The sequence below is a fragment of the Pteropus medius genome, unplaced genomic scaffold (genome assembly GCF_902729225.1).
Source record: "Pteropus medius unplaced genomic scaffold, Ma_sr-lr_union100, whole genome shotgun sequence".
Classification (NCBI taxonomy): Eukaryota; Metazoa; Chordata; class Mammalia; order Chiroptera; family Pteropodidae; genus Pteropus; species Pteropus medius.
In genome coordinates this window covers 249,726-270,260 of record NW_024355327.1, presented here as the reverse complement: position 1 = coordinate 270,260, position 20,535 = coordinate 249,726, and positions in this window count along the sequence as shown.

The window sequence follows — 20,535 nt, the reverse complement described above, 5'->3', positions numbered from 1 at the left end:
CAGGTAGTGGATTAGGCCATGTACACGGAAATTTACCAAGATGGATCATTGCTCGTCCCTTGGGACTGGGTACATGGCTGCCTAAACAGCATTGAGGATCCGTTACCAAGGAAGACAGGAGAAATTACTATTGGAGAATTAACAGTGACTGCCATGAATAGGGACCTCTCTTCTCAATGAATGGTCCTGCCTGCTCTCTCTGCCTGCACCCTGCCTTGACCTCCCCATGTAGCAGCTCCAAGTGTGTGCTGTGTACTTTCTCTAGGACTTGAGCTTGGTGGTGTTGGGGGCCAGTAATATATGAAGAAATCCAGCTGGAGTACCAGCATTGATTCTACTGCTACTCGGCTCAAGCATCAACATCTGTAAAAGGAGGCTGTTGGACTAGATCATCTCTAATCTTTTCATGGAAGGATTCTGTAACAAGGTTACCCTGCAGCTGGACTGACTTGGAAGATTTTACCTTTGGATCTCAGAGTACAAATAGTTCCATCAATATTCAATTTCTCAAAGAAGATTGTGCAAATATTCACTTTGCTTAGACATCTGGGAGATTTCTTATAGAGTAACCTGATCATAAAGTACGTGGCTTTCAAATATAGACTTTCTGGTGTCCACTGAGGGTTCATCAATGATGTAAAGATAACCATCTTCAAAGCCAGTGTGGAGAGTGATGTCAGAAATATGGTAGAGTGACAGATATCTCCAGATCTCTCTCCTTGAAACAGCAATAAGCCGAACATCTAAAACTCAACAGAAAACACCCAAACTGCACACTAGCACATCTGAGTGTGGGATCTGCTAATAAGAGCTACCACAGGTCAAAATCCCAAGGAGATTGAAACTCTCAAAAAAAAAAAACAATGAATAGACCTTCTGGAGATAAAAAACAAACTGCAAGAGTTGAACAATGAAAAAACAACCTTGGAAAATAGAATCGACCAAATGGAGGAAAGGATCAGTGATATCAAAGACAGAAACCTAGAAATAAATTAGAAGGAAGAAGAGAGAAACCAAAGGATGAAAAATAAAGAAAGAGAAATACAAAAACTAACTGATACCATATGGAGAAGAAACATAAGAATAATGGCATTACTGAAGGGTAGGAAAAGAGGCAAGGATTAGAAAGCAATTTCAGACAAATAGATGACCAGGATTTCCTAAATCTAAGGAATGAACTGGAGCTTGGAATTCAAGAAGTCAATAGAACACCCAATGATCTCAACCCCAAAAGGCCTTCACCAAGACATATTATATTAAAGTTATCAAAAATCAATGATAATTTAAAATCAGAATTCTCAGGGCAGCCAGTGAAAAGAAGATGGTAACCTATAAAGAAAACACATTAGATTATTGTCAGACTTCTCAGCACAAACTTTACAAGCCAGAAAGGAGTATAATGAAATATTCAAACTATTAAATGAGAGGAACTACCAGCAAGAACAATGTATCCAGCTAAGCTCTCCTTTAGATATGAAGGAGAAATAAACCTTTCCAGACATACAAAAATTGAGGGAATTCTCCACTACGAGGCCTGCACTGCAAGAAATACTGAAAGGGGTCAGCTCACCTAAAACAAAATGACAAAAAAAAAATACATAATTAGGAAGAAGGTGACTAGCAGGCATATTAGGAACAGGGCATAATATGCTTAAAAATAAGAGATATGCTATAGCAAGATAGTGATGAACATTCAGCATACATAGGAATGAATAGAGACAACAATGACTGAAAAGGAGAGGGTTCAAAGGTCCAAATTTACAAAGAAGAATGGAGATAAGGCACTCGCAGAAGAAAAGGAACTACTATATAAATATAACTATCCTTTACATATTCGTAATGATAACCACATGCCAAAGATTCAGACTAAAATATATAACATAAAACAAGAAGAACCAGAGGGAACCCACAAAAACCAACCAAAATGAAGAAAACAGAAACACAAGGACAAGGAAGCAATGGAAACACCGAGATACCAAAAAGCAAAAGATAAACGGCTATAAGAAGACTTCATATTTTAATAATCACCATAAAGATAAATGGACTGAACTCACCAGTAAAAAGGCACGGAGCTGCAGATTGGATCAAAAAACAAAATCCAACCATATACTGCCTCCAGGAGACATATCTCAGTTCCAAAGATAAATATAGACTCAAAGTGAAAAGATGGAAGATAATATTTCAAGCACATGGCATTCAGAGAAAAGTGGGAATAGCAGTACTAACATTGGATGAAATAGACTTCAAAATAAAAAAGGTAAAGAAAGACACTGAGGGACACTTCTTAATAATAAAGGGAATCATGCACGAAGAACACATACACTTATTAATATCTATGCTCCCAATCAGGAAACCCCCAAATATATAAAGCAATTACTAACAGAACTAAAGGGAGAAACAGACCAAACACTATCGTAATGGGGGACCTAAATACCACATTGTCAGATATGGACAGATCATCCAAACAGAAAATCAATAAGGAAATAACATCCTTAAATGACATATTCGACCAACTGGACATAAATGACATTTACAGAGCCTTTCATCCCAAAACAGCTGCTTATACATTCTTCTCTACTGCACATGGAACATTCTCAAGAATTGACCACATACTGGGACATAGAGATAGCCTCAACAAATACAAGAGGGTTGAAATCATACCAACCATATTCTCTGATCATAATGCTTTAAAACTAGAGATCAACTGTTAAAAGGAAGAGGAAAGAACCACAAATACAGGGAGAGTTAACAACATACTACTGAAGGATAACTGGGTCAGAGAAGAAATAAAAAGAGATATCAAGAGATACATAGAAATGAATGATAATGATAGTACAACATATCAAAACTTTTGGGACATGGCAAAAGCGGTCATAAAAGGAATGTTCATATCATTACAGCCTACTGCCAAAAACAAGAACGAGCCCAAATAAACAACCTAATGCTTCATCTTAAACAACTAGAAAAGTAAGAACAAATGAAGCCTAAAGTCAGCAGAAAGTAAGAAATAATCAAAATTAGAGCAGAAATAAATGAAATGGAAAAGAAAAAAAAAACAATAGAAAAAAATCAGTGTAACAAAGAGCTGGTTCTTTGAGAAGGTTAATAAAATTGACAAACCCCTGGCTAGACTCACTAAAGAAAAAAGAGAAAGGACACAAACAAAATCAGGGATGAAAGAGGGGAAATTACAACTGACATTGCAGAAATACAAAGGATCATACAGGAATACTATGAAAAAGTATATAACAGCAAATTTAACAACCTAGAAGAAATGGTCCAGTACTTAGAAAAATACAACCTTCCGAGACTGAATCAAGAAGAACTGGAAAATCTAAATAGACTGATTAGCAGTATGGAAATTGAAACAATCATCGAAAACCTACCAAAAAGTAAAAGTCCAGGACCAGATGGCCTCACCAGTGAACTCTACCAAACATTCAAAGATTTAATACCTATTCTCCTCAAACTCTTCCAAAAAATCGAAGAGGAGGCAGTACTTCCCGTAAATTATTTTATGAGGCTGATATCACCCTGACACCAAAACCTGGTAAAAATAACACAAAAAAAGAAAACTATATCTCTCATGAACATAGATGCAAAAATCCAAAATAAGATACTAGCAAACCAAATACAGCAACATATTAAAAAGATTATACACCATGATCAAGTGAGCTTCATCCCAGATACTAGCAAACCAAATATAGTAACATATTAAAAAGATTATACGCCACGATCAAGTCGGCTAAATCGATCAATTAATACACCAGATGAAAAAATTAAAAAATAAGAATCATATGATCACATCAATAAATGCAGAAAAAGCTTTCAACAAGGTACAGCACCCATTTATGATCAAAACACTTAACAAAATTGGTATAGAAGGACAGTATCTTAGCATAATGAAAGTTATATTTGACAAGACCATTATACTTAATGGTGAAAAACTAAAAATCTTCCCTTTAAGATCAGGAACATGGCAAAGCTATCCACTATCACCACTGTTATTCAATATAATCTTAGAAGTCCTAATGAGTGCAATCAGGCAAGAGAAAGATATAAAAGGCATCCAAATAGGAAACAAGGAAGTCAAATGTCACTATTTGCAAATGACATGATTCTCTACATAGAAAACCATAAAGACTCCACAGGAACAGTACTAGAAACAATAAGCAAATACAGTAAAGTTTCTGGTCACAAAATCAATGTTCAAAAATCTATAGTGTTCCTATACTCTAATAATGAAGTGTCAGAAAAAGAAGTAGAAAAAAGAATTCCTTTTGCAATTGCAACAAAAAGAATAAAATACCTAGGAATAAATCTAACGAAACATGTGAGGGACCTATATAATGAAAACTATAAGACCTTGTCAAAAGAAATCCAAGAAGACACAAAGAAATGGAAAGAGATTTCGTGTTCTTGGATCGGAATAATTAACATAGTTAAAATGACCTTATTACCTAAAGCATTACACAGATTTAACGCAATCCCCATCAACATCCCTTCGGCATTTTTTAAAGAAATTGAACAAAAAATCATCAGATTTGTATGGAAGCACAAAAGACCCCGATTGCCAAAGCCATCCTGAGAAAAAATAATGAGGCTGGAGGCATCACTCTGCCCAACTACAAAGTGTCAGTAATCAAAACGGCACTGTATTGGCAGAAAAACAGACATACATACCAGTGGAACTTAATCAAGAGTCCAGAAGTAAACCTATATTTATATGGGTAAATAATTTTTGACAAAAAAAATTCGAAAACATACAGTGGAGAAAGGAAAGCCTCTTCAATAAATAGTGTTGGGAAAACTGGAAAGCCACCTGCAAAAGAATGAAACTAGACTATTGTCTATCACCACACACCAAAAGTAACTCAAAATGGATTAAGGACCTGAATATAAGACCTGAAACAATAAATTGCATAGAAGAAAACATAGGAACTAAACTCAAGGATCTTGGACTTAAAGAGAGTTTTATGAATTTAACCTCAAAAGCAAGGGAAGTAAAAGCTAAAATAAATGAATGGGAATACGTCAAACTAAAAAGCTTCTGCTCAGGAAAAGAAACCATCAAGAAGATAAAGAGACAACCATGCAAATGGGAAAATATATTTGTAAGCAATACCTCCAATAAGGGCCTATCCAAAATATATGAAGAACTCATATGACTCGATAACAACTACAACAACAACAAACAATCAATAAATGGGCAGAGGACCTGAACAGATACTTCTCCCTACAGGACATACTAATGGCCAACAAATATATGTAAAGATGCCCAACATCGCTAGCTATTAGGGAAATGCAAATCAAAACCACAAAGAGATACCTGTTAGAATAGCTATAATCAACAGGACTAGTAAAAACAAATGTTGGAGAGGATGCGGAGAAATAGAAACCCTCATACACTACTGGTGGGACGGCAAATGGGTGCAGCCACTATGGAAAACAGTATGGAGTTTTCTCAAAAAACTAAGAATTGATCTACCATATGATCCACCAAGCTTTCTACTGGGCATTTACCCCAAAGGCTTCAAAACTCATATCCAAAAACTTGTATTCCAACACTATTATTTACCCATTGCACACCGATGTTCATAGCAGCATTATTCACAGTGGCCAGGACATGGAAGTATTGAAGGGCCCTGTGATAGATGATTGGCTAAAGAAGCTGTGGTACATATATACAATGGAATATTACTCATCATAAGAAGAGATGAAATATTGCCATTTGCAGCAACATGAATGGACCTTGAAATAATCATACTAAGCCAAATAAGCCAGACAGAAAAAGTTGAAAATCACATGATATCATTTATATGTGGGATATAAACCTGAAAGCAACAAATGAGCAGGACAAAAAAACATAGACTCGTGGACATGGATAATGGACTAGTGGTTATCAGAGGGGAGGGGGAAGGGGAGAGTTAGATGGGGAAAAAAATTTAAATTATTTCTTCAATTAAAAAAATTAATTAAGAATGTGAAAAAATAAAATAAAATAAATAATACAAAAAGAAACAAAGAAGGAAATTACATAATTATAAAGGGGTCAACCCAAGAAGAGAATATAAAATCTATAAATACCTAAGCATCCAACATTGGAGCATCAAAGTATATAAAGCAAATATTAATGAACATTGTGGGCGACTTTCATACTACACTTACATCAATGGATAGATCATCCAGACAGAAAATCAATAAGGAAATTTTGGCCTTAAATGGTATATTAAACCAAATCAACTTAGTAGACATTTATAGAACATTTTATCGCAAAACTACAGAATACACATTTTTCTCAAGTGCACATGAAACATTTTTCAGGAAAGACCACACACTGGGCCATATAATAAGCTTCAATAAATTCAAGAAGATTGAAATTATATCAAGTATATTTTCTGAGCACAATGGCATAAAACTAGAAATCAACTACAGAAAGAAAACTAGGTAAAGAGAAATATGTGAAGATTAAACACCAGGCCACTAAACAACCAATGGATCCAAGAAGAAATCAAATTGGAAATCAAAAACTACTTTCAGACAAATGAAAATGAAAACACAATAAAATTTATGGGATGCAGTAAAATAAGTTCTAAAAAGGAAGTTCATAGCAAATAAATCTACCTCAATAAATAAGAAAAATCCCAAATAAACAATCTAAATTTTAAAAAGAACCAGAAAAAGAAGAACAAACAAAACCCAAGGTAAATAGAAGGAAGGAAAAAAATGAAGATCAGAACAGAAATAAATGAAATAGAGACTAAAAACTTGGGGAGTGGGGGGAAATCAATGAAACTAAGAGACAGTTATTTGAATGAATAAATAAAATTGACAAACCTCTAGCTATGCTTGTCAAGAAAAAAGAAGAGAGATTACAACCTATACCATGAAATACTCAAGATCAGTAAAGAATACTATGAAAAATTATATGCCAACAAAGTGGATAATCTAGAAGAAATCCAGAAACATACAACCTCCAAGACTGAACTAGGAAGAAACAGAAAATCTGAACAGATAAATTACTAGCAATGAAATTAAACTAGTAATAAAAAAAAAAACTCTAAACATACAAAAACCCAGAATAAGATAGCTTCACACGTTAATTTTACCAAACATTTAAAGAAGCATTAATACCTATCCTTCTCAAAGTATTCCAAAAAACTGAAGAGGAAGGAACACTTCTAAACTTATTCTATGAGGCCAGAATTATCCTGTTACCAAAACCAGACAAAAACACTTCAAAAAAAGAAAAGTATAGGTCCATATAGACAGCATGGATAAACCTAGAGGGCATGCTAAGTGAAATGTCAGAGAAAGACAAATACCATATGATTTTACATACGAGTGTAATTTTTAAAAAATCAAAACAAATAAACAAAGAAAGAGACTCATAGAAACAAAGAATAATCTGGAAAAAAATAAATGGCGTAGATGATAGACGCTCTGTTCATCCCTCTGGCAACAAAATCAAAGTTGTGATGGAAACAAGGAGCAGCAGCAAGGAAAAATTGCCTGGGATCTAGATAAACAAGCCATACAACTATGGAGATATCCTAGAAATCACCTTGCAACGGCAGAATTTAGGACTGGGAGAGGACACGGGGCTCCCAGGTCTCAAGCCACTGAGTGAGTCAAAGGCAGCAGCTACTACAGAAGCTTCTTAGAGGGGCCACGTCCGCAAGCAGATTTTCGCAGCGACAGACCTACTCGCTCTGAACATCAGTGCCAGTTCTGCTATGTGCAGGGGGCACCGGGGACTTACAAGGAGACATTGTTAGAGTGAGGGCCGAGGCAAGACTCGTTCTGTACAGAAGTGCTGGCGGAATCCATTGTTCCCTGTTGAGCCCTCCCCACTTCCCAGTGCACGAACACAGCACTGCCATAGCCGAGACATCATCAAACTAGATAACAGAGGTCACTCTGCCCAGAGGATTCCCTGAGATCCCGCCTACCACAACTCACGGCCCAACCCAAGCTACATCAGGTGTATCCTCAGCGAGTCAGGTGCTCCTTGCTTATCAGCGCCTAGATTCAAATTAGAGGCAGCTGGCCTCTGTTTCTGCTGTGTCCTTTTGAGGCAACTATAAGCACAGTATCTGTGGATTGCTTGCTGAATCTTAATAGGTGGCCCCAGAGGGGTTGGGTCTTGGGCTAAATTTGGCCTGCAGCTGAACCCCTCAGGACTGTGCCACTGGACACCTACTTCACAAATCCACACTAATAAGACCGGGAGATTTAGGAGCTTTACTTAGTACATAGAAACAGACACAGAAAGGCAGGCAAAATGGGAAGAAAACGAAGCAGAAACCATATGAGAGAACTAAACAGAGATCCAGATATAATGGAGTCAAGTAATCTAACAGATGCAGAGTTCAAAACACTGATTATAAAGATGCTCAATGAACTTAGGGGGAGTGTAGATAAATTCAGTGAGAACTTCAACAAAGAGATAAAAAACATAAAAATAGAAATAGAAATTATAAAAGGGAACCAGTCTGAAATGAAGAACACATTATCTGAGAAGTATATTAAATGGAATAAATGAAGAAATAAACAAAGTGAATAAAGAAAAGGATTAAACGCTCTATCTAGAAGATAGGAAAGCCAAGGACACGAATCAGAATGGCAAGAGATAAGATGCCAAGACTATAGAAATAATTTAAGGAGAATGTGGGACACTATTAAGGGTCCAAATATCCTTCTGATCGGCGTAACTGAAGAAAATCAAGATGTTGAACAGCTGGTTGAAGAAATAACGATGAAAAACTTCCCTAACCTGGGAAGGAAATGAACATAAAACTCCAGGAAGCTCAGAAAATTCCAAAAATCAGCGATCCAAAGAGGCCCACACCAAGACATATCATAATTAAAATGCCAAAGGTTAAATACAAAGAAAGAATATTAAAAGCAACAAGAGAAAAATAGATAGTTACTTATAAGGGAACACCCATAAGACTGGCAGCTGATTTCTCAAAAGAAACTATGCAGGACAGAAGGGCTCGGCACAAAACGTTTGACAAGATGAAGGCCCAGGATCTACAACCAAGAATAATTTATCCAGCAAAGTTATCATTTAGAGTTGAAGGACAGAGAAAGAGCTTCCCAGACAAAAATAAGCTAAAGGAATTTATCGTCACCAAGCCAGTATTACAGGAAATGTTAGAAGGACTTCTTTAAGAAGAAAAAACATGTATCAAAAACAGGACTAAAGAAAGGTAACAACTATATCCCTATCAATAAGTATCTTAAATGGAAAAGAATTAAGTGCTCCAACCAAAAGATAGAGTGGCTGAAAGGATAAGAAAACAAGACCCTGACATATGCTGCCTACGAAAGACTCACTTCAGATTAAAAGACACACACAGATTAAAAGGAAGGAGATGGAAAAAGATTTCACTCTGATGGACCTAGAAGGTATTTAAATCAGACAGAGAAAGATAAACACTATATGATTTCACTTATATGCGGAATCTAAGGAATAAAAAGAACAAAATGATCAAAAACAGACTCACAAATATAGTGGACAGTTTGAAGACAGAGGGGAGGGGGTTTGGGAGCTGGGAGAATGGGGTGAAGGGTTAAAGAAGTACAAATTAGTAGCCGATGGATGATCTCTGGGATGGGGAGTACGGCATAGGGAATACAGTTAGCATTAATACATTGGCTAGGTGGAGGGTCAGGGGAGGGAGGGATCAATTGAGGGGATCGTTTTACAAACTATATAGATGTCTAACCGATGTCTTGTATACTCAAAACTAATTAAAACAAATTTTTAAAAATTAACAATCTGGTGTTTGCCAAAGGCGAGGTTGTGGAGAGATGGGTAAAAAAGGTGAAGGGGAATAGTCAATAATACTGTGATAACTTTGCATGGTTACAGATGGGTACTAGACTTCGTGTGGTGCTCATATTATAAGACATATAAATGTCGAATAACTATGTTGCACACCTGAAACTAATATAATATTGTATGCCAACTATACTTTAACCTAAAAAAATTATTTTAAAAAGATAAAATAATAACAACAATGTATTTGATATTTAGAGCTTATGGGTAAGTGAAATGAATGACAGCAATGTTATAAGGGTTGAGAGGGAAGAATTGGAAATACTTTGTTATAAGGTACTTGTCCTACCCATGAAACAGTATAGTATCATTTGAAAATGGAATCAGATTAGTTGTAACTGCAAATTGCAAACTCTAGGAGAGACACTAAATGTTTTTGAAAAGAAGTATTGTTCATCACATAAACAGAGTAGACAAGCGGCTATTAGGGGCCAGTGGGTGGGAGAAATAAAGAAAAGTTAGTAAAAATGTACTTTCAGTTATAAGATGAATGAGGCCAGAGGATCTAATGTATAACGTGGTGATTATATTAATAACATTGTATAATTTAAATTTGCCATGTTGAAATACTGTTATACACCTAAAACTAATATAATATTGTATGCCAACTATATCTTAATAAAATAAGATTTTAAAAAGAGCTATCAAGCCATGAAAAGATATGGAGAAACCTTAAATGCATATCGCTAAGTGAAAAAGCCAGACTGAAAAGGCTACATACTATACAATTCCAACTACATGACATACTGGAAAAATGCAAAACTATAGAGGCAGTTAAAAGATCAGTGTTGCCCTGGGTTCAGATGAGAAAGGGAGAGAGTGACCCCAGGGGATTTTTAGGGCAGTGAAACTATCCTGTATGATACTGCAATGGTGCATACATATCATTTTGCACATGACATTAGTCAAAACCTATAGAACTGTGCAGCACAAAGTTCATACTTTGTTAATAATGTATCCATATCGACATCAACTATAACAAACATACCACACTGCCAGATGTTAATAATAGGGGAAACAGTACTGGGAAGAGAAAGTACTTTCTGTATTAACTACTCGATTTTTCTGTAAACCTTAAACTGTTCTAAAATTTAAAGATTGCTAGTTAAAAAGAATAAAAGCTAATTGGAAATTGAGTATATGAAGGAGGCTTGTTTACTATGATTTGCGCATAAGATCACAATGGTGATCTGGTGAGCTATTTTATTGTTGGTATCTAGGTCTCTCCTCTTGATGCGGTCAGATTCCACAGAGAAGGCTCTTCCAATTGCCTGCCTAGAGAATAAAGGCCTGGCTACCAGCATTTTAGAAGCTGAGTAAGGGAAAAGGGTTGGGCGATAACACAGAGGGGAGGCAGTCTTAGCATTCATCAGGCATAAATTCACTTCATCTAATTTCAGTATGGCACTCCTCTAATGTCTCTCGGTATAGGCATGCTCTCCTGAGAAAATATTCATCCGTGATGAAGAAGCAATCATACCTATCAGAATAGTCTGGAGACATCAGAATCTCAGTGCTTCTTAAACAACTTAAAAATAACTTCCTTTATTTTAGCACCCCACAGCACTCATTCCCAGAGATAGCTGGTATTTCTATTGGTGCTTCCACTATACAAATTGAGTTTTCTCACTGACAAGGAGTTTGCAAAATTAATTAGCCTTAGGTCCGTTTACTTACCTGCTTCCAAAACTGTGTTATTGTCCTTCAATTTTCCTTGCCACTGTGGGTTTATATATCTTGTAAAAACTCTTTTTACTCTTGTTTGGGAGGGAAATAAATTAGTTGCTGTGGTCATTGTTGTCTTTACCCATATGTTCACATCTCTAGTAATAACAAATAGAAAATGATGTGCATTTTTAAAATTTACAGGAATGATATCATATTTTTGGCAACTTCCTTTTTTTATCCAACAAGGTGCTTTATCGTGTTTATAGCTACAGGTATAGCTGACTTCCTTCACCTGACATTACATTCTATTGTATGTAATAATTTTATTTATTCCCATATCTAGCATACCTTTTTAATGTTTTCAATTTTCATTTTGCACACAAGCATTCTGTCAGGCTTCCTATACAAGCAACAGACATATATAAGTGTGTGTGAGTAAAAGAGAACACAGAGAAAGCTAGTGGAAATGGGAAAGAAGTAAAGACAGAGAGTAAAAGAAGCTCAAACTGAAGTTAATACAATATAATTTAGGTAAAGACAGAATAACTCAACAGAATGGTGAATATTCTGTGACTGACTTGAAACCTTATCCTAAAGACAGTTATATACATTTTTTAAACAAACAAGATGACCAAAACCTGGAATCCAATCTGATCCGTTTTTCTCTTTAAAGTCATTAAATATGAACAATTTCTGTTCCTCTTGAAGAGTCCTTTTAGAGCAATAGGATTCCATCCAAGAGGAATGCAAATCCTACAAGGACACCATCCTCTTAGATTTTCTTTAGATCCTCTATTAGAGCAAATCACAGCTATCATGTATTCTAGTGGCTGCTATAGGCACAGAGCCATTCAGCATTAAGATCATATTGAGTGCTTTTCTGCTTGGAGCAGGCATTGTCCTACTTCAACCATATATTGTAGTAACACTGAAGATACCTGACTTTATGGTTGGGTGAATACACTATCACCACTAAGGGCAGCATGGATATCACAGTCACTTGATGTCCCATGATCAAACATTCAGTATCTATGATAGGTGATCCTAAAGAGAGGAGGCTATTTTATCTATACAAGATACGAGGTACAGAATAATATTGTTTCATTCAATGTCTTTTTACTATAACATTGATGAGATGATATAGGAACTTAACTCTTGTTTATATTAATCAGCTTATGATACAATTGTTTTCTTAATAAGTCGTTTTGCCACAGTTCCAAAGAACCTGTCAATGACATTAAGTGAACACTTACTGTAATCATAATAGAATTCTCCTGTGTGACACACTTCTACATGGGAATTTAAAAACTATAAAATCAAAGGAAAACACATCATCTTGATCCCTCATTGAAATTTAAAGGATTCCAAAAACATTTAGAAATCCCATTCATTCCCTTCAGGATTAGTATTGCCTATGCTTCTAAATTTTATTCAGAAAAAATCACTTTTCTGAAATTCTGGCTTTAAAAAAACTGAAAAAAGAAGCTTTAAAGTTCACAATCTCAGAACTTATATAATTATTATGCCACAGGCATAATATAAACCATGGGATACAATTTATGAAAATCTTTCTGATATCAGTGGTGCATCTATAATGGCTAATTGGATAGTCAGTCCTTTCTGGCATTTTTCTGTGTAACATCACTCATGATCCACACTGGAGTCAAAACTCGCACAGCCACTTAGTCTGCTGATAGGGCTTAAAAATTTTAGAACATGTAATGGGAAAAGGATTCCTCTTATAACAATAACTTATTTTAAAAAAGAAAAACTTAAATGTGGAGGGTCTCTAGTGAGTTTTTTCACCGCGGATGTAAAAAAAGAAAACTTTAAAAAATAGAAATATATGCTTTGCTCTTCATCTATGAATTTAATGCAATTCAAATATAAACACAAAAGGATAGTGAAGGGAGGGAGATAACATAACGTTCATCTGGAAAAATAAACACATAATAATCAGAAAAGCATTGGAAGAGAGCAATGAAAAGAACTAGCCCTACTAGATATTAAAAATATTTTTTAAAGCTGTAATGATTAAAGAATACTAGTACTGGAGAAGAGATGGACCAATGAAGGAAATGGAGTCCACCTGCACTTCTTCAGTATTCTTCCCCACCACTCCTCATTGCTTACCCAGAATAACCTTGGACTTTTACATGACTGTGTTAATTTTGAGTCTAGTGTTTATTACACCAGTTTAGTCTACCTTAAATTATATGACCCACCTAGTGTAAGAATAATTAAAGTCACTATTTTAAATCAGACCTCACTGATTTAATTCTATATAACTCTGATATAAGGAAGAGTCGTGAGAACTACAGAAATTGATAAGTTGTATTCAGAGCCTGCAATGTGCTATCAGACCACAGGAAGCTTATGGAACAAAGGAAGATTCCCGCTGTGATTACTAACAAACTATTTACCCACACCATGAAAGGAAAGCAGAGTTTATAAGTCATACCCTACACAAAATAAACCCCACCATTCATTACCTATAGCCAGACAATGGGAGACCTACAGGACAAAGGCTGAGGTTACTAGCATGCCTTTCATGCTGCGTGCCCATACCATCAAAGGAAAATAGGTAAAGTCTTTAAACTATAATTCATAGAAACTAAAAATCACATGTAAATTGAATTCCTCGAGCACTCAGGGTTTGTCTCTCTCATTCTCTGTCTCTGAGAGGAGACCACGCTCTGTCTATGGAGCATTATTCCTTCTCTAATAAACTTTCCTTTTGTCTCTAAACTCTGGCATGCGCTTAAATTCTTTCCTGCATGCAGTCAAGAACCCTCCCTCTTAATGTAGGACTTGAGTCCCCACTTAGGAGTATTCTCCTTGTCCTGCATCAGCTCAATCAGCTTAAGACTGTATAGATATTTTTATAATTAGAAAAGCAATCTACCCCTCCTTATAATATGTAAGGAAGGATAAGTAAAATAAAATCATTTTAAAGTAAAATAAAAGCATTCAGATTGACTTTCTAGAACTGAAGAACCAAATATGTCACTATACTTACATGATACCTTAATAAATATTTGGAGCTATAAGTTTTCTTGTTAAAAAGCAAATATCAATGGCAATGCAAAATGGCACAGCCAGTTTGGAAAACAGTTTACCAGTTTTTTTGTAAAGTTAAACTATACTTACCATCCAATTTGGCAAAACAACTTCTAGCTACTTATGCAAAAGAAATAAAAGCATATTTTCATACAAAGTCTTTATTCCTAATAACCAAATACTGGAAACAACTCAAATGTCCATTAACTGGTGAATGAATAAACAAATTGAGGTATATTCATACATCAAAATTCTACTCATCAATAAAAGTGGAACAATCATCTCAAAAGCATTATTGCTGAGTGAAAGAAGCCAGATTCAAAGAGCTGCATACTGTGCGATTCTATTAAATTCTAGAAAAGTGCACTATAATAAACTGTAGTGACAGAAAGCAAATTGGTGGTTGTGGAGGCCTTCAGAGTATGAAAACATTCTGTGATTATGGGGATAGTTTTATGACCATTAATTTGCCAAAACTCATCAAACTGTACTCTTAAAATTTTATTGCATGTAAATCATACCTCAATCAAGTTAATTTTTTTAAAAAAGACAGCGGCAGCCATCTATGCCTAAGATTTACCTGTGTAGGAGGTCCTAGCTGGTTGATCTTCTGGCTTTGCAAGACTCTTTATCCCTCCTAACAGCACCAAGTCTCTGCCCTAACACACATTCTAGGAGTTACTGGGTATTAGAATATCCTACTCAGAAAGTTGACCTTGAGCCTAAGAATGTGAAATGACACAGTGTAATGGAGAGAGAAGTTCATTTCTGTGCTGAAAAGTTCATTTTCTATATTCACTTTGGTAACTAGGTGTTTGCTCAAGTAGTGCTCTAAAAATCCAGTTGCCATAGTGTCCAAATTTCTGTCCAGATGTTAGGTCTCCCTGATTAACCATGGCCACTAGAAACGCTTCTCAGAGCTAGTGGGATCCAGATGCCTCCCTTTTTAAATGCCCCATAGACCTAATTTGCCTTCAGCCCCAAGCCTACTAAATTGAGTCCTGGTAGGGCCTCCTCCCCTGTCTATACCATAGTTACTTCACAGAAATGACAGTGAAAGTAAACAAATCCTTTGGTCTGATTCCATGTGTGTTATATCTAGTAGATATTCCTTTAAGCTTCTGTAGTGAGAATGTAACCCTTTCTTAGTTTCTGGAGTTATTTCAAATTTACTCCTGATGTTTCGTATCGTTGGACATTTCAGTGGGACTAGATAGGGGAGGAGGTGGGTAGTGAGCTTGATGCGCGTGTTAGGTTACCAGCTCATCCAGAAATCCCACCCTACAAAAGTCTTGTAGCTAGACTCAAGTACAGTCTACTAAAAGTAGTCTTGAATCTACCATCCCAGTGATAATTAGCTGAGTGGGAGCAGTGCCCTGTACCAGTACCCAGTCTCAGTTCCACAACAGATGCCACTCTTAACTGCACAATCTTGAGAAGCTCTCTTAACACGCGTTATGGGGTGAATTGTATCCTGCCAAAAAAGACATATTGGAGTCCTAACTTTCATTGTCTCAAAGTGTGGCCAAAACCAGCATCTGTAGAGAACCTGGTAGAAATGCAAATTATTGACCCCCACCCCAGACCTCCTGAATGTGAAACTCAGAGTGGAGTTGGGCATTCTGAATTTTGGCGAGCTCTCTAGGAGATTCTAACGCAAGCTAAAATGTGAGAACCGCTAGGTTAGAGAAAGAGATCTGTGGCAGAGAGTTAAGATATTACAAAAAAGTAAACGGGAAGATACAGCAAGCCTCTTTCCAGAGGTTGCTTCTCCTGGATGACCTTACAGGAATCCTACGCTTTCCTCCCCTCCTGACCGCTGGCGGAGCTCGGGTGCTGAGTCCGCGGCGGAGAGGGATTGCCCCTCCCCGCCAATAACCTGCGCAGAGTTGTTTCATCTAGTTCTCTCTCCATACAACCCGCTTTCCTCTCTGTTCTAGCCACACCTGCCCTTGTCCCGCGACCGCCCCCAGGCATGGGCCCGCCCTCCTTCTCCAACCACCTCATCTAACTACCTCATCTAACTCGCCCCAGGTTCGCGCAGGTGGCAGCATAAGGCGGAGGTTGCAGACACCAGCGTCAGGGCGTGCCCACAGGACCGGGAGGGAATCGCGCCCCGCCCCCATCGCTCGGGCAGGAGAGCGACTTATGTCACCGCGGGATTCAGCACTCTTGGCGTCTCCGCCCCAAGTTCCTGCGGTCTCTGAGGTCCGGGCTTCACCCCAGGTACCTCACGCCTGCGAGAAAATCCTGCGGGTTTCATTTTCAAAGAATCCCTGCTGCTGCCTCTCTAGACTCGGCCTGTTTTAAGGACCTTTTCTTTCTTCCTACGCACGGAGTAGCCACAATCTTGAGCTCCACGGTAAGGAATATAAATTTTAATAAGGATGTTGAAACATTTCCCTTGTCTCTATCTCTGAGAAATAGAGCTAAGAGAAATCTCGCCTACCATAGATCTGTGTGGTAGAGCAAAACTTTATTTAACTGCTCATGCTAACCATACCTACAACTTTCTAATCAATGACAATAACAACAAAATACTGGATATTCTTTATAAGGAAGATGCTAAGGTGAATATGGCACTAAGAAGGAAGCCATGTGGTAGCCAGTTAGGAGAATTAAGTTTCCAGTCTTCAAATTTCCAATGGGAGATACTTCTGCAACCCATTATTACAAGGCTTTTATTTTGCTCACTTATTCTTTTAGGATGACACTTTAAAGTTCATATTAATGAAGCACCCCTCATTTATTATGTCGATAGAGTTTATCCTCAGTCTTCACTTTTCTTAGTATTCATAAACAGTGATCAATGGATGTAGTTCCATAGTGTAGCGGTTAGTACGTCTGTTTTACACACAGAAGGTCCTGGGTTCGCATCCCTGGTGGAGCCACGGTCTGTGGGCTACGGCTATGCCACCCTGAAAAAGCTGGATATCGGATCTCGGCAGTGTCAGTCCTGGTTAGTACTTGGACTCTTGAAAATGCACAAAACATGAAAGGTTGAAGACAAAGAATCAAAACTCAGTACAGAGCCCAGTTGGCTATTATCAGAAGGACTGTGGAAAATAGGCTAGAAAGAAAAATAGAATAAACAGAAATACATCCTTGGCCAAGTGGCAAAATCAGATGGAAATTTTGAATAGAAGCAAGTCTTCAGAGAAGGAAACGTAGCTATTAAATTCTTTCTGCCTGGCTTCTTAGTGGTAGATGTGAATCATGTACTTGAAGACCTTCCAGTTAAAGTAGGTAGGTTCATATACTACTGTGACTCCTACTGTCTTATAAACCTGGGTGAAAAGGAGAGTATAGGTTCATATGCTACTGTGAAACACCCAAAGCACCTAAAACAAGAGTCAGAAATCCAGAGTTCCTAAACCCCTAAGAAATCACAATTCTAAATGTTGCTCTTGCTAACAAGGTCAAATGAAAGAAAATCTCTATTTTCCTCCCATTCTCTCCCTTCATACTGGGTTGAATCCTTCACCTTACCCTTCTCTTGTAAGGAATAATTTGACTGTGGAGATTTACTTCTTAAATGGGTTGCTGAGGACAAGAACTTGAAACATAGTGACCCCTGTGCTATTTCCATGGGTTCCACCTACTTCCAGGCCATTTCCTGTGTACTAACAGGAATCTAGGAAAAACTGGGCGGAGATGGACTCATATGGGCTTCAGTATGAAACCTAGAGTGAAAAATCTTAGACATGAGAGAAAATCCATGAAAATTCTAACAGGGAGAGGACAAACTTTTTTGTTGTTGCTGTTTAAACAATCACTATTTAATTTGTAATTCTGTAGGTTAGCAATACTTGTTTGAGTTCAACTGGGCAATTATTCTGGCCTCCACTAGTCAGCCGATTGTCATCTGTAGACTGGTGGTAGCCTAGGATGGTCTCAGATGGATGGCTCATCTCTGGTCCAAGTGATCTCTCCTCCAGTAGACAATCCTGGGTTTGTTCACAAAGGTGAATGGGCAGGGTTCCCTGAGAGAAGGTAGAAGTGTGCAAGGCCTCTTGAGAGTCCTAGTGTACCTAGAACTGGCACACTGTTACTTCTACATTCTATTGGCCAAAGTATGTCCAAAGGTTGGCCTAGAGCAGGAAGCTAGACTTGATAGGAAGACCTGGTCACATCATACTGTAAAGGGTATGGGTACAGAAAGGGTGGACAAATGTTCAAACTGTCTATCATATCCGGTGTGAAATGATTTCATACAGAAGGATTGGATACATCAATCATAAAATGGACTCCAAATCTTCTTAAAATGATTAATGCTGTAAAAATATAGATGATGGTGGTAACAATAGGAGGCAATGTGCCAGTTCCACTAGGAAGACAAATGAGAGAGTTAGGAGATGGGTGGGACTGCAGTACCCATGGTGATACTAGCTGCCTGGTATGTATTCATGCCCAGCCTCATTTTTAGTTCCAACTCTAGGTGAGAAGAGAGAGGGCAAACTTTTCAATCCCAAAGATAAAGACAGAATCAGAAGGAAGTCACTATATACTTATTTAGAGAAAACTGAAATTTGCCCACTCACCAATCGCTAGGTAGATGCATCCCACCAGGTTAGAGATCTAAACCCCTTCCCTGAGAATAGTTCACACTCTCTCTCCCACCTGTTCTCATGGCTCATCCAGCTTTTTCTCTAAATCCTCCAGCACAGTCACCTCTCTCCTACTCACAAGGCAGTGCTCCCACACCCAGGCTTAGAGCATCTTGGGAAGGATGATCAGGAAGTGCTCCAGCACCAGCGGCTCCAGGATCTGCTCCTTTGTATATCTCAGGCTTCAGCTACTAGTGACAGCGATCCTAGAGCCCAGAGCCTGGAGCCAGCTCAGAGCCTGATGAGGACCAGGTATCTCTTAATGGCAAAACTGTCTGAAACACTGGCAAAAGATCTCCCTGGCATAGGGTTTCTTCTTTTGATTGCTGGATTCCTATTTCCAAATATATTCATCTTTCTCTACCTTCAGGATTAGAAGCCCCACAGGGTCCTGTGAAAGTTGGAGGAACCAAGCACCAGCTTCGATTGGCTTCATAGTCTGCTGAGTTGAAATAACCCCCACACACTCTCCCTGTTGAGAGATATTCCCCTTGAGGTTCCTCCTACTGCGGTAAAGAAGTAGGAAACAACTTTAATGAACAAGACAACCTAGACGCCAAATACATTCTGACTTAGGAAATCATGATTAGAAAAAAAAGATGTTAAAGTTATTTAAATACCACCAAAAGACAATTACCAGAGTAGTTGTCCATAAGCAATAAAGCTTGTAAGAGACAATAGATCACAAATCTGAATTCCCAGATGATGAAAGATTTTTTATTTTTCTGTTTCCCAAAGAATTTGACTTAATTTTGGGTCTCTTGTTTTGTTTTTAACACTTGGCCTCTAAAATCTATAACAAATGTTCATTGCTTTCTCTAACTTTCAATATAACCAGGTCACAGTCTAATTTTCATATTCTACTTCTTCTGTGGATGAAGCAGTGAATTAAACTCTCCCAGGAAAGGCTTGTAGAATTTTAAAACTTGTAGGGAAAAAAAACAATATTCCCTTTGCCTTTCTAAATTTTCAGATGGGACCCTGTAGCAAATGACAGATTAACAAGAGAAACACAAAAAGGTTTTTAACATTTACATATATACATGGGAGATACTCAAGGGAAAATGTGTGACTCTCAGAGCTGGCTTGGAAATCAGGCTTAAAAACCATCTTCAGCTAAAGACAAAGGAAAGAGGGTAGGGGAGGGACCAGTTATGGGTAGGCTACAAGAAAACATATGATAAACAACAGTAAAGTTTGTTGACTTCTGGTCAAGATGGCAGAGTATGTAGATGCTGTACTCGCCTCTGCCCGTGACCACATCAAAATAATTTATAACTAAATTACTGAACGATATAACATTGATAACCACCTGAAGACTAAATAAACAAAATTCCTATAACTAAAGATATA